This window comes from Narcine bancroftii, chromosome 6 (assembly GCF_036971445.1).
Source record: "Narcine bancroftii isolate sNarBan1 chromosome 6, sNarBan1.hap1, whole genome shotgun sequence".
NCBI classification, from domain to species: Eukaryota; Metazoa; Chordata; class Chondrichthyes; order Torpediniformes; family Narcinidae; genus Narcine; species Narcine bancroftii.
Genome location: NC_091474.1, coordinates 33717148 through 33733365, shown reverse-complemented (window position 1 = coordinate 33733365; position 16218 = coordinate 33717148). Strand labels below are relative to the sequence as shown.

Sequence of the window (16218 nt, the reverse complement as noted above, 5' to 3'; positions counted from 1 at the left end):
TTTTTGCTAATGTAATGGAGAGAGAGAGAGAAACTAGTGTAATGGTTTCAGAATTTACAAATGAAACATGAAAGGAGGAGGGAGAGATGGAAACTTTAGGACCAGGTGGTTGAGGGAATTGCACGACTCATTCTGATCAAACATGATGCCACCATTAAACTGACATGACTAGAAAATGCAGATTCTTTAGAAGTATGTAGGGCTGAAGGGATTGATAGACATTGAGAATGGTGAGATGATGCAGTGCTTTGAAAACAATGGGTATTGCTGGAACCAACGAGGCACAAGGGATGAGATTACAGGACTGACATTACTAGTTAACATGCAGACAGCACAGTTTTGGATTTAGTTTTGGTTTGAACTTAATATAAGGCAAGAGGATAGCAATGAAAGCATTGGAGCAGTCAAGCTTGGTGGTTTCAGCTGATGTGCAGATAAATCTATTTTTGAGGATTTTTTTTGACTGATTCCTACAGCTCAACCGTTTTCTAGCAGAGAGCAACATTTCATTTACCACACCTTCAATAACTTGCTAAATGTCAAGCACAGGCTTTTGAAGAACACTCTCTTTTTGGGACATGACATAACTTCCCAATCGTAGATGTTGCTCTGCAGTATAATTGTTTGTTATTCAGATTCCTGCATTTCTTTGAGGAAATTGCTTGTACATTCTGTCTACTACAGAGACCTTTTGTGAAGAAATAGAGCTTTTAGACTTTTCCTTGATCCTAGCAAGTTACTTCAGCTAAATATTTAGAGGATCCGTCCTATTAGAAATCAACAATAATTTTGCCAATTAAATTGCTACCATTTGCCAGTTACACACCTGCAGAAATTCTAGTATTAGCTGGATGCATCTGTGGTGATGAAAGCAGGTTGACAAAAAATCAATTTTGATGTTATTTGAAAAGCAAATGTAAGACAGGACCAAATATATATTTTAGAGTGGGTAGGCTGAACTACAGACTCCGGCCAACTGCGGCCCATTGCCCATTTTTCAGTGGCCCGTTAGAGCTGCTGTAATGGAAGCACTGCCTCTGGCGCAGACCCACCGAGAGTGGGGAACAAAGTCTCAACACTCCCCTCCAGGATCCTGCCACCCAGTCCAATTGCTGTTGGCTCTGTAAAGGCTCTAAACGATATGTTAAAGGAGTTGATGGTTGTTGAGAACTGCCAGGCTTAATATTGTTAGGCCTGTGACTCCTTACATTCTTTCTGTATGTGACCAACAACCAAAATGTTTGGCCGCCCATTTTAGAGAGTGGCTTCTTATGGCTAGGATTTAGATTGGACCCTTTTAGGTTTACTAAAACGTCACTGTGTTTAGAACAAATGCTAAATTTGCTCCCTGCACAATGATCTGAAACAAGAATACAGTAGCGCTGAGGCAATTGAATCTCATTCTATTGGGGATTGCCCAGATTCCTGTTTAGCACATCTTTCTGGAATAAAAACGCACCTGAACACTTTTTCAGTTATATGTGGACTTGATAAATCATTTAAGTCAGTTTTGAATCTGCCAACTTAAGTTGAATGTTAGAAGACTGCTTCTTTAAATAGCAAGAAAACTATAGACACAAGTGGCATGCTCCAGTTTGACTGGGATTATTGTTATGCAGAGCTTTGTATTCCAGTTCATGTCAGTTTGGGTGGAAATGAGGTTTGCACAATGAATTGTATTTTTACCTGTAAGGCTGTCCCAGAAGAAATGTTAGCCACACCGACATAGTTTGTGACAAGAAATTTTAAAGCTGGGTTTGTGATTGGTAGGATTTCACCTGTAAAAGATCTAGACTGCACATAATCAATTTTGGATTATACAGCACTTAAATAAACATCACTCTGTATTCTAGTTTCTAGGCAAGCCTGTTATTCAATGGTGAAAGCCATGTATGATTTTGTACATATACCCATCTACACAAACCACTATCTCTGGCCATCCACCATTTTCCCATAATGTGAATAGATGCTCATGGATAATTAACAATTCCAGCCTCTTATTAATTTCTACAACTTTCCTCATAAAAAAAAATCAAGAGTAAGATTTCATCGCGAAAACATATTCATAGTTTGATCCACATTTAGTCTGGGTAAACCAAAGTAGCTACAATGCTGTAGATGATGAATTCATGCAACTGTATGTGGAACCAATGAGGGAATAGGTCATGTTAGATTCAGAATGATCTAGTGCAGTCATTCTCAACCATTTTTTGACCAAGGCCCCACTTAGGACACTGCTCAAAGCTCCTTGGCCCCTTCCCTGTGAAGCAGTCACATTTTAGTTTCTTCTGTTCTTCTCTCCTTTAGAATACATAATGAATATTTGTGTTACATGAGGTGCCAAGAAAACAAGGCTTTTACTTAAATGTGATTTAGTAAATATGACACTCATAATACTCATATGACAGGATTTTTAAATAAAGATTACAATTGATTTAGTTTAATCTGAAACCAAGGTCTTTAATCTGATAGAGAAAACTATTAAAGTATGAGGCAGGACTTAAAGTACTAATGATAAAGTACCATAATAGTTGTGTATATAGTAATGATTTTTTTACTCCCTCATCACCTTACCAAATATTAATGAATGTCTTTCCATCAGCAGCCGTTTGTTCTCTATTTCTCATTCCTGCCGAAACTAAATTCACTATAATGATCACAAGGACGCCATCTCATTTCTCCCCAGTCAATTCACACAGACAATGTACTCATGGCCTAAGCCAGCTGACATATTACATGCCACCGTTGGTAATTATTCTTTCCATCATTCTGGGACTAATTACAGTCTTAACAATGGTTTTAAAACAGTAGTGATTGCATGAAAGCAATGAAGAGGCCAAGAATCTATTTTGACCAATAACTTGCTCTGCAATTTCTAATTAAGGCCATGGTGATATCTAGCATCTTAATTGTTTATGCCCCACTATTCAAATGTAAAAAGAAATGTGGAAAAAACTTCAGGAGTGGAGCATTGATTTTGCAGTTTTTTTAAAGTTTGCTTCCTTCACAATTCCTGTCACTAACGCAAAACTCCAACTTGCTTTAGTGCTGCATTCTACAATCATTATCTGACAAGCTTATTGCTAATGAACTGCTCAGGGTGGTCACTGTCTGGCACGAAAGAACATTCTGAAACAAGGCGGATCAGAATGAACTCAGCATTCATTTAAGTGTGCAATGATGGCTGTAGGAACTCACATACTGTGACAAGATTCAATCACAGGCATGATGGCAAACAGGAAGAAAATCTCTGATCAGTACACACACCATGTATGTGAATGCATTAAAATTATATCCTCTAATTAGCATTCAGAATTATTAAAACTTTGATGCTGAGCAAGAATCTTAATAAAAGAATCAATGTTTCTTTTGGAACCAATTGAACAGCATGTGCAGAAATAGAAAGAGAGATAGAGAAAAGAGATAAAATCTACTTTTCTTAAATGCCTTTCCCAGCTTCTAGATGTTTCAATGCTTTACAGCCAGATACATAAATTTGAAGAGTATTCTTGCTGTCATGTCAAAGGAATGACAGCTAATTTGTCCACTATCTCAGAAAGAGCAATGACCAGATAATTCCAGGGGTGTGGCTAAAGGACTCTGCTCACTTCAGAGTTCATCCCAAAGCAGTGGTTCTCAACCTCTTCTTTTCCTCCACTCACATACCACTTTAAGTATTCCCTATGCCATAGGTGCTCTGTGATTAGTAAGGGACTGCTTAAGGTGGGATGTGAGTGGAAAGAAAATGTTTGAAAACCACTGTTTTAATCGTACCTTACTGACTCGTTATGTGCACGGTCTCATAACTCCAAAGGAAATGGGCCAATGACAATTTTTCTCAAGCAAAATATTTCAGTAACAATTGGGTCTAGAGTAGTGATTCTCAACCTTCCCTTCCCACTCACCTACCACCTTAAGCAATCCCTTACTAATCACAGAGCACTGATGGCTTAGGGATGACGTAAAGTGGGATGTGATGGAAAGATAAAGGTTGAGAACCTCTGGGCCAAAGCCCAATGGATGGAGTTTGGAGATTATTGCTGACTTTGGATACTTGTCGACAGAAGAAAATGTGCAAGATTAATGTTACTGGAGTTAACTGTTTCTTTAACACAACCACTGTGAAACAAGTATTTCACTCTACGAAAAATACCTCAGTACTTCACCATGTATGTGAATGCCTTGTTTAATTATTGATATACTGAAGTTGGTAGATAAGGTTGAGAGGGACAGATTCCAGGCTGAAAAATTCCAGCTCATTTTAAACATAGGAAAAGAAACAGAAACAATTCTCTGGTTCTGATAAATCTGGAAAAATATAAATGTGTCATCTACATTTGTTTAAATGTCATAAAAATTGCCATTAAATTTCAACATAAGATTTTGAGGATGGGCTTGCCCTGCTAATCTTTACTTGCTGTCCTATCTTCCCAGACATTATGCACGAATTGTGAATGGAAAGAGGTGGAAATACTCACATTTGGGATCAAGGAACTTCAGGCTAGTCACATGATCAGGCATGTCTTCCATTACACCCAGACTTGGCCCATGCTCTTCTTGCCAGAAAAGTGAGGGATACAATTTTTTGAAGAGTAACTGACACCTGATTATAGTCATAAAGTCCTTGAGAGCTAAAGCAGGGACACATGCCCTACAGCCCAGTGAGTTCATGCCAACATGGAATCAGTAGGCCATGTTAGTCCATGCCAACCCATTTCTCTGCTCATCCCTGCGTAACACATTTTATTCTCCCAAGATTCCCATTAGCCCCTTCCCATCTACAACCCCAGATTCTACCATGTGTGATCAACATTCATTCTTTTCAAATGTGGGAGCACTCAGAGGAATCTCACAGGGTTTCACGGAGAGCGTACACCACTGGTTTAGCCCAGTAGAGCATAGCAAAGCAGAACTCCTCCCATTATTAATGGCTATCTACAGACAATACATCCCCAAGTGTGTGTCTGATCATAGATAACTTTCCTTTAAAACCTAAGTGGTCAGCCACACTCACAGGTGCTTTTAGCAATCTATTAAAGGCTATTCTGCTATTTAACAACTGCTATTGGCTGGAGTCGAATTCAGCAGTGGACAGGATGATGAGCAAATTTCATAGATCTCCATGTTTTTTCATCTAAGCCAGCGATGTTCAAACTGCCCCCCCCACCCCAAATTCACATTCCACCTTAAGCAATCCCTATGCCATATATGCTTTGTGATTGGTAAAGAATTTCTTAAGGTGCTATGTGGGTGGAAAGAAAAAGTTTGAAAACCAGTTTTAATCGTACTTAATTGACTCGTTATGTGCACGGATTCATAACTCCAATGACATTCTTTCTCAAGCAAAATATTTCAGTAACAATTGGGACTAGAGCAGTGGTTCTCAACCTTCCCTTCGCACTCACATACTATCTTAAGCAATCCCTTACTAATCACAGAGCACTTTTGGCATAGGGATTGCTTAAAGTGATATGTGAGTTGGGGGGGGGGGTGGGGGGGGAGTTTGAAAACCATAGATTTAAGGAGTACCAAATACTGTTTAAAAAAAAATCCTTCTGTAAAGTTATCTGAAAGCCTAGTGTCAGGACATTAACTGCCTCATAAAGCTGAGAACCAACTTCCATTCATGGAGCCTGTGTTAGGAAATGCACTGTGGAGTCCCAGATTAAATCCTGCCAAACACTTTGTTTGTTAAGTCCCTTCAAACATCAGACCAAAAATGAAACCATACATTTTTCATTAACCTAGTTGATTGAGAAATTTGAAAAGGTTTTAAAAAAAAATAATTGACAAAGACAGGGCATAAACTTTTATATTTCTTGAATAAAACCATCCTGCTCCCACCACATCAGAATATTAAACTATACGGTAGCTCTAAATATTCGCCCAGTAACATCACTGATAGTAATTGGAAGGACCATTCCTGAAATAAAATATATGATTTTGCAGCCAATGTGCTACAAATTCCAATGGTCTTTACTCTTAAGAAGAAATAATCAATTACTTAAAATTAATTCAGTTCATCAGAAAAATTCCCACTCCCTCAGATCTGAATCTTCACTGCAACCTTCCTTGTATCGAAAGATTCTTTCACCACCTCAATAAATACTTATAAAACTATGCACTCGGCATTTTTTTAACCACTGGTTTATTATCTGTGGTATCTTATGAATTGTTTGTTGGCTCTGACAATGGCTAAATGTAACATTACTTATGGCTGAATAAAAAAATAAGAATAATAAATACCTAAAGTACAATAAATGTCAAATTACATTTTTGACTAATGCAAAAGCCTAGAGAGAAAATTTTCAGAAAGATATCTTTTTGAAAGTTTCTTTGTTGCTTCATTCACTTCCTTTCATTATTTGACCTAAACAAATCTATTTGCTTCAATGATATTCAGGTGATACATCAGTTGTTGCTCTCCAACAAACTGCTTCCTTTCCTATTTTAAGTAGTATAAAAGAACATTTTGTGATTCAGAATTATCCTGTTGTGTGTGAAAAGACAGCGATCATTCAGATATGTCTGTCAGATAGCTTGTATTTTAAAGGTCATATCCTCACTGTAGACTCTTTTGTGCAGAAGATCCATCTAAAGATGCAACTGTGAACATCATTTTGTGATGGAGAGTAAATTGCATCTGGTTTAGATCTGTAATCAAAAAATCTGATAGGATACACAAAAAGAAACCATTTCTGTTTCATGGGGAGTTCTGAACTAAGGACTTCAGTCCATCAATTAGACACTAACCTCACAGATTCGATGTTTGAAATTGTTGTTATTTATGAAGGACTGTTAAGAATGACTCCCGGCGACAAACTGATAAATTATTGATTTTGGTATTTTCTTTCCACATTTTTTAGTTTCATGAGATAAATGGAGAAGTCAAAGAATGGTAAATTTTCTTTCTCTGTGATATGTTTTTGTGACACCTGAACTCCAAAAGAACTTAGATTTGATTAAAATCTACAAAAGGTACGATTGTGTTTTGTCTCCTGCCAGAATGTTTTTTTATAAATTTCCCAGTTGTGAAGTACAATAGTAGTGGATAAGAAATATTGGACAGAAGTCATTTGTTGACAGGCATCATTTTGTAAAGGAATGAAAAGAAGAATATTATGTGGTCTATCATCATTCTGACGAGAAATGAAGATCTAAGATTGGCAGTATTAATATCGGCAGGCTGTGAATTTGGCATTTGATTCATCTGTGGACATCTGGCATAGATGAATCAAATGCCAAATTCAGTTTGTGTTTTCACCAATAATTACTCACTATACTCTACCTTAGATTTGGCATTCAATAATTAGAATGCAATAAATATTTGAAACTAATCAAAAGCTTTTTCATTAAATAGGAACTATTGATATAATAAATTAAATGCTGAAAAATAGCACGTGCATTTTAAATTTAACTGAGGAAAATTAATAAAAGAAAGCCTGAGGAAAACCTACATGAAATCTTTGGAAGTGTTGGGCCTCCCCAACACTTGAATAAACTATTCAATTACCAATTTCTTGCTTGAAACAAGGATAGGCGTGGTTACCACAACCCTTATTAATGATACTGGATTGTCCTCATCAAATTAAATCTCAAATCTGGAGGCATTAAAGCAGAATCAGAGAGTTGAACAGCATAGAATTGAACCTTTTCTCCATATCTCCGCCTTGCTGACCATCGTACTCCATTGCTAGTTCCAATTTGTTTGCACACTGCTTGAATCACTCAAAATCCTTTCCTATAGAAGTTCCAATTAAAATTCTATTCAATGCTCCAATTGTATCTGCCTCTATTACCTCCTCTGGCAACTCATCCCAAATATTCTCTGATGCAGAGCTTCAGGTTCTAGGGAGCAAATATCACCAATAACCTATCCTGGTCTAAACATGTGATGTTACAAACAAGAAAATGCACCAGAAATTCTTTCTTAGAAGCTCAAGGATATCTGTCATGTCCCTGAGGTTTCTTACCAGCTTCCCCAAGTATCTTGTTAGGATGCATTACCACCTAGTATGGGAACATATCTGCCCAAGACACTGCAGAGTGTGATAAATGGAACTCAAGCTATTAAAAAAAAACATCTGCTCCTCCATTGACTCCATCTGTATCACTCACTGCCTTGGGAAAGCTGTGAAAATATTAAGGGACTCATCCCAACCCTCCTCAGTCATACTCTCTTCCCCCCTTTCTTTCAACAGGAAGAAGATACATGTGCTTGAAAATACAAACCTTCAGATTCAAGGAATATTTATTTTGTACTGTTATCACTCTGATTAATGGATCTTACACTGGCAAAAGTTGAAGGGCTCTGGTCCATAAGATTCCCAATGAAGGTTTGAGGCTTGAAATCCAGATTCCTGCTTACTTCCTCTAGATGTTGCATGACCAGTAGAGTTTCTTCACCAATTTTGTGTACTACACTAGGCTCCAGCATCTGCAGATTTTCTTGTTCAACTTCATTCTTTCATTGAAATTATATTGGAGAAAATGGTGATAGATCTTGATAATATGGGAGAATACTTTCTCCTGGATGGAATCGTTAGAACCAGAGATCAGTTTCAAAGTACAGATAAGCCATTTAAGATTCTGGTGAGGATTTTTTTAAAAACATTGTCAAATTTGCATGCTCCTCTGACACTGAAGGCTTTGGTGGGGTGGGGTGTGGGGTATTGTTTGGGATAGTCACAGAATATATTTAAGAAGAAGGATAGATTTTGAAATATAAAAGACATTTAAAGGATCTGAAGAGAATAGGAATTTGGTATTGAGATGCAAGGTCATGAATGCATTGAATAGTGGTGGGGGAGGTGCTTTAAAACCCAAATGGCCTTGTCCCATTTTTTTACATTTTCCAGAAAGAACTGGCTGGGAAATAACATTAATATGACCAGATTCGTAGATAGTGGCACAAACTAACTCTTGGAAATAAAGCAGAATAACAGGCTTAGAGAGAATCAAGAGCTGTCAAGGAATAAAAACCATTAAAAAAATTAGTCGGGGATATTGCAAATACCAGATGACATCTGAGGAAAGTTCAGGGGAGATGTCAGTTATAGCTTCATGTTCAAGGTTATTATCATATACAATGAGACAAAACAGCATTTTGCTGGAACATGGTGCACACACATAATATTACTGTTTGGCATATGTCAAAATATTGTAATACCAGTATTACTTAGCAAATCATGTTGCATCTACAGAGAGAAGTGAGGTCATTGTTTTTTCCTATGATTTCAAAGATTAATTCTATTTCTTCCTCTGCATTTGCTGTTTGACTTCTGAATATTTCCATCATGTTCAAGTTTTTTTTAATTGCATTTCAAGCTTTTTGTTGCTTTTCAATTTATTGTAATGGATTAATATACTTTAGATTGTAACATGCTATAATATAGAATTCTGTCAATGCTGCATGACAAACAAGAGTATTCCTGTAAAAGCTTGTGGTCATCATGAGTCAACCTAATACAGGATCCATCCATAATTAGAATTGATCATTGGTATTTTTCACCAAATAATTCATGACATTAATCCTTAGTCTGATACCTTACAACTTTGACAGGTCATCTGCTTTCCATCTGCCTTCTCCCCATCATATTTTATATTTGTTTCACCTGAGAGGATTGTATTAGCTAGTTAATGTAACACATGCATGCATTTTTAAAAGGCCAATATATGATCACTTTTACCATTCAAAAATATAACCATATAACAGCATGGAAACAGGCCATATCGGCCTTTCTAGTCCGGACCATTTTACGTGAAACTCCACTAGTTCCACCTACCTGCTCCTTTCCCATAACCCTCCAACCCCCTCACATCCATGTATTAATTCAACCTCCTCTTAAATGACCAAATTGACCCTGCTGCAACCACCTCTTCCGGAAGTTCATTCCACTCAACCACCACTCTCTAAGTGAAGAAGCTTCCTCTTAAGTCACCACTAAAATTTTGCCCCCCTAACCCCTCATTCCAATCTCTCCTACCCTCAAGAGGAAGAGCCTATTCACATCTACTCTATCTATTCCCCTCATAATTTTATATACCTCTATCAAATCCCCCTTCAACCTTCCACACTCCAATGAATAAAAACCCATTCTACTCAATCTTTTTCCATATTCTAGATACTGCATCTGCTGACATTTTGATCCACAATTTCCAGCTGTTAAGCTTCATTAACCCATTGAGAATATTTTATTGGAACACTGAATTTTTGACACATTTCTAAAGAGAAATACTATACTTTATAATGGAACAGTATTTCTACTTTTTAGTCACAATAAAGTTGAATAGAAAAGGCAACATGAAATTGCACAATTTCCAGGATTATTATCAACATTTCCCTTGGAAAAATGTAATTTCACACAATGAATAAACAAATAAGCTTTTACCTTTGATAATGGTTGCAATGTCCCAACGTACTGTCACGAAAGTGCATGCTGTTATGCACTATTGAATTTCTTGTCACTAATTAAGAAGTATGGATCAATCTGAAGAGTAATTTTTGGACCATCTTGCCTCAGCCCTCTTGCTCAGACATGAGAATTTGGTCTCAAAACTAAGAGCATGTTTTTATTGAGTCACCTCTTTCTAAGTCTGCTGAATATTGCATAACAAGTGGCCTTTTCTGCTGCACTTCCTTCTAGAGAGTGCAAACTACATCTTTATTTCTGGCTTAACAGTGAGCCAATTGTTTAAAAAAAATCAAGGAATATTTGCTTTAGAATGGAGGCTGATCTTGTCCAGGTGTTAAAATTGTTATCTGTATTATTGACTAGAGGAATCTCATCTGTCAGGAGTGTAAGAGGGGCATATAAATGAGGGCAATGGAGAGAGGCAAAAATGTGCGAGAACTGGGAGATATAAAGTAGAACAAACTTTGGAAATGTGAATTAAAAGGGAATGTTGAGACAGTATCTGTTGGAGAGAGAGTGAGAGAGAAAGAAAAAAGAGAGATATTGTTTTGATATAGATAATCTTCCTCTAACATTAACTCAATAATGCTGCAGGTGGATGATCTTACATTAGAACTAGACAAATGTGAAACAAGAAGGAAAAGCTGGTTACTTAAAATTGTATGAACTTGATATTGATGCTCCAAGGCTCCTGAGAAGATAAGGTTCTCTTCCTCTATCCTTTGTTTTGTTGGAACAGTGTAGGAAATCAAGAATAGAGAGATCAGAGTGGAAATGGGATAGCGAATTCTCTAGTGACCAGAGAATTCAGTGAAGTTAGCACAAAATCAATGTATGGTTTCTCCAATGGAGAACAGAAGACCTAGTGAACCATTGTTTCACTTTCAAAGGCTGTTGCGATACCTAGATTGTGCGAAGGTAAAGGGCCAGGTCTGGCATTCCTTGCAGTTACATGGGAGAGTGCCCTGAGAATTGGTGTGGTTGGTTGGAAGAGCAAACCAGGGCATCATGGAGGGAATGACCCCTTCAGAATGCTGAAAGTGGAGGAGACATTGAGTCTGGAATCTCATTGAAAGTGACAGAAGCAACAAGAAAATCATCTGAAAATCCTGCATCCCTCCATTCTGGGCTTGTGACAAACCAAGGATTAGGAGGGATCTAAAAGCCCCAATGTACCGCTGCTACATGAAACTCATTATGCAGATTCAGTAAGAGTGTTTGGAGAAGCATGCAAGGGTCTTTGTCATGGTCCATCCCCTGATTTACAGGCTCCTGGTGTTGCACAGAGTCAGACATGCAGAATTGTTGAAAGACCCTCAGCTCGGTGAAAGATGCCCTTTAGACAACCCAAAACTTGTTGGTCTTTCAGCACCTGGAGATGTTAGTGAGGGAATGAGACAACTTACTCATTCCAGGCTGCAGGAGATCAGGCTGAAGGACACCATGAGGCTTGGCGCTGCCAATGAGAGTGCATTGTGGGGAAGGACCATAATAAAAAGTTCTTCTGTCACCATCATTGAGGAGCTGAGACCAAGGGAAAGGCCTTCAAATAACAGAGGGGGAGTGACACGAAGGGTGCAAAGAGACTTAAAACAGTTTTCTTTTTTTAAAATAATTTATGGTGAGTAAAGTCTATTTTTTTTAAATTATAATGGGTGGAATTTAACTGCACAAATACCTCCCTATAAACCACTTACTAGCTCTGTATGTTGGACTAGTATACTTCTTGCCTATAATTTACCAGTATTATGATAATGAAGGCTGACTTGGGAAAGTTTAAGACCATCATTTTGTTGCATATCTTGCACCATCTCTGCATTCGGATTTAAATCTGAGCTTTTGGAGGAATTCCTAACAATTTGGGTTTAAGGTGAATTACACATTTAAGAGGAGAGATGGAAGTTCATTGACAACTTGTGGCATTCAGCCCCACAGTTTGCAGATGTGATTCAGCAATTAAAGTAGAATGATAAAAATGTATGTAAACTAGAGTAAAATAAATATTTTGGCAACAATTCTATAAAGCAGAATGGCTGACAAAATTACATTTATACCTGTGACTTCTTAAGATTCAGACTAAGATGAAATGTAATTTTTAAAATCATCTTAACAATGTTCATATCTTGCTATGTATATTATTTAATGCAGGCTAAAGACAGTTAATCATTGTTCTGATGCAATTGCAATTTCATTTAAATATGCTCATTTCTTTGCTTTATGCCAATAATATACAGTGTAAATTTCATCAACTTTTGTTCTCCAAACACTCAACAAGCTCAGTACTGAAAATAAAGCTATTTATGAATAATTGGGGTAAAGTTAAAAGAATCAAATTACATTTAGCATTGAAATAGTATTATGTTATACATGGAGCCTCTGTAGCTTTAAGAACTGATAAACATTTATCACAGATATAATTACATTATTTTCTGGGCATACTGCCAGATGCTCTTTGCAGTTTTTGTGGTTCTTTCAGATTTGTAATGCAAATTTCTTACAGTCATCCCCCTGTGAAATAATATTAACACTGAGAACCATCTGTCTAGGACGAAGCTTTCAGCATGTTTGATGAAACTAAGGTGGTTTTCTCACTTAATCAATAGAAGAGACATAAATGGTGCTTCTTTGCTGAACAACATGAATAAAAAGAGACTATTAAAAGTCTAAAGATAAATTATAGGTGATAATATTTCCATGGAACTCAGATGCCAACAGCAGGGCACATGCATCTGGAGTGTTCCATCAGTTTGGAATTGCTATTTTAATAATTCCAGTTTCAACACCCAATCTACAAAAAGATCTACCTATCATTTGATGCTTTCTATTTTTGTCACCAATGGTTGTGTTTTTATAAGAATATTCAAATAGTTTTATTGCGGGTTATTAGTGGAGAGGAAAGCATGGCGGTGAAATAGCACTAATCCTGTAGCATAGCAATTCAATCCTTTATTTTTGTGGGTCACAACTCATTGAACTGAGATGTTTAAGTTTTTTGTCGTCGGTAACATTTGCATTTATATGTCAGATGTTCTGAGACAGGATTTAACCATCAATGCAATTGCAGGTGCTGATCAGTAAAGAAACAGAAATAGGAGCTGGATTGAGATCAGAGATCTCAGCTTGGCTCTTCTTCTTGGAGGACTCTTCAGGTAAGTTTTCCCACAGCTGCACCAGGCTGAAATACAGATCTGCTCCTGGTTGTTCCATTCTCTTTCCACATTTGCAGAATGTTGCTCAAAGCTGTCCACTCAGTAGAATAGATAGGGAAACACAATGGTGCAGTAAGTGGGGCTGCTGTCTCACTACTTAGTGACGTGGTTTCACTCTGACCTCCAGTGGTCTTGTTTCGAATGTAAGCACTCTCCTCGTGCCTGCGTGTGTTTTCCACTGGTGATGCAGTTTCATCCAAGTCCCAAATATATACTGTATATGTTCACTGGCTGCTCTGATTTGCATTGAGTGGGTGGTAAGAGAGTTAATGTGCATGTGAAAGAGAATGGGTGAGAAGGAATTAAGTCAGGTAATGGGATTGCTCTGGAAGTCAACATCAAATTGATGGTCCAAAAGACTTCCTTTTATTTTGTCAAGAAATAATAAAACTCTCAGCTATCATGTAATGACCTAAGCATGAATCTAGTAATTTAAAGTCAATCGCAAGATTTATCACTGCAGATAAGCAACGTGTTTTCGGCATTGATACACTTGGATTGATACAGTAGAATAGATTGCTTTTTTCAAAGAAGCTTCTACAGTTTCTTCAATTCGACCTAAAGACCGGCTTATATTACAGAACTGCTTCTAAGCAGAAGAACCTGTGACATTCATCGTGGAAGACTTTGTGCTGGAATTATTATTCACAGAAATCTAGCTTCAAAATACATTTCATACAAGTGTTAAAAGAGAAACAATTAAGCTGCAGACTTTCTTCACCCTGGGAAAGACCCTACCTAGTAAGGAATATAAAAGCAAACAATGCATCATTTCCTGTATCTGGGGCAATGAAAGGGAGGTGGACAGTTGCAGAGCAGTGGAAATAAATTATTACCTGTCATAAGACGGTGACCCTTGCTCAGTGCCCCTATTATATTACACGAGGTTGCCAGCAGAAGCAATGCAGTAATATCAAAGCTGTAGTCTGACTGTCAGGACACATTGCAGTTTAAGCTGTGCTTCTTAGCTCTACCAATAACAAGAGATGATGTAGGTGACATGCCATAGTACAGGCCATCTTTAAATCTTTACTGACAACCCTTGCAATCATTTGGTTGTTTATCTGTCCTCACTTATTGAGAGACGGCTTAATCCACGCAGAAGGAAGCTATTCTGCTGACCTTGGATAGAAAAGGCATTAGTATCTATCTATTTATTTATTTATTTATTTATTACATTGCTCCACCAACAAATCCTGACACCTCTTGCCATGATACTACTGCTTGAATAAAAGAAATGTAAATAGGCCAGTCAAGAAATAAATGAAGCTACTATACAAGATTGGGAATGAAAATCAATCCTGGTGAGGGTTTAATTGTAGGGCTATGATTTGTGATTGTAATTCTCATCTGCACAATCTTTCCTTGACTTCTGTATATTATGTGTCAGGCACATCCAATTACGTAAACTTCTTCTCTGCTTCTTGCACGATTAAAAAGAAATGTGCTTTTCTGCCTGCAAAGGGATGGAAGTTTTTGCATGCTTCATGGAAACCATAGAAAAGTATTCTCTTTCAGAAATTACGTTCTACATGTGCATTAGACTCATATTTGTGATAGTTAAGAGGTGTGAAGTAATTGCAAAGGGGGGGGGGGCAACATTGATTTTGATCTACCTTGTTCAAAATTGTGCCACACAGACAATGTGCACGCTCTAATAGTAAGGCACATCATACCTGGATTGTTGTGACCTCCTTCAGCACTAAGCTGCCAGGAAGTCAGTCATGTCTATTTTTACAGGGGTCCCTTTCCTTTGTTGTGGTTGGTGCTCATGTCGCCAGTCCCCATCTGATCGCCCTGACCAGACCCTGCCACCTTTCTCCCCTGTAATTTGCCTGACCCATCCCTGCACCACAATTGTCAATGGGTAATCAAACTTGCAGGAGAAGTGCATGGATGATCCATTTCTGCCTCTTAACCTCCCTTCCAAAAGAGAGGAAAAAAAATATAATGGAGATGCAAGAAAGCTGAAATTAAATTAAATAATAACAGGGAATGCAGGAACACTAAGGAGGTTAAGCAGAAAGCATGAATAAAAAAAAAACAAATGAATCTTTCATGTCAAAGGAAGTAAAATCTCTATGGTCACTCAACACACATCAACATGGTCCAAGGTCATTATTATAGGACATGTTGGCTGCTCCAGCCATCTTGAACTGCTCTCCCTCTCTGAAAGGTAAGAGGGGGAATTTTTCTTGCTGATTACAATGCTCACATACAGTCTCAATTCTTTGGATAATTAAATTGCTCATATATGTCAGAAGTATAGTTTAAATAACACCTGAGCCTGGATTAATAAGTGGCAAGTAATATTTACTCCACATAAGTGCCAGATAAAGACCATCTTCAGTAAGAAAAAGCCCTAAGCAACTCCATTTGACAATCAATGCAATTACCTTCATCTAATCTTCTGCTGCTGTCTTGGATGGAGGCACTTGTTGGCCACAGATTAAATGGGAGGAGCATCTAATAGCCTGAATATGCCTGAGATTGCCTGATCTCAGAAGCTAACCAGACTCAGGCCTGGTCAGTACTTGGAGGGGAGACCGCCCAGGAACACCAGGTGCTGTGGGTTTCTGTGAGGGGCACCGGAC

General features: G+C 37.7%; 1 long non-coding RNA gene across 3 annotated transcripts in view; it reads right to left on the bottom strand.

Moving 5' to 3' along the window:
- The window catches only part of LOC138737488 (uncharacterized), a 104402-nt gene that overhangs the window by 82436 nt on the left and 5748 nt on the right, over positions 1-16218 (bottom strand). The window contains exon 2 of one of the 3 annotated variants that reach the window (XR_011340971.1): positions 8234-8529. The exons of the other annotated variants lie outside the window; for them this stretch is intronic. This is a non-coding gene — a long non-coding RNA (uncharacterized lncRNA). Of the gene's footprint in view, positions 1-8233; positions 8530-16218 lie in introns of those variants that run through there. 3 annotated transcript variants of the gene reach the window in all.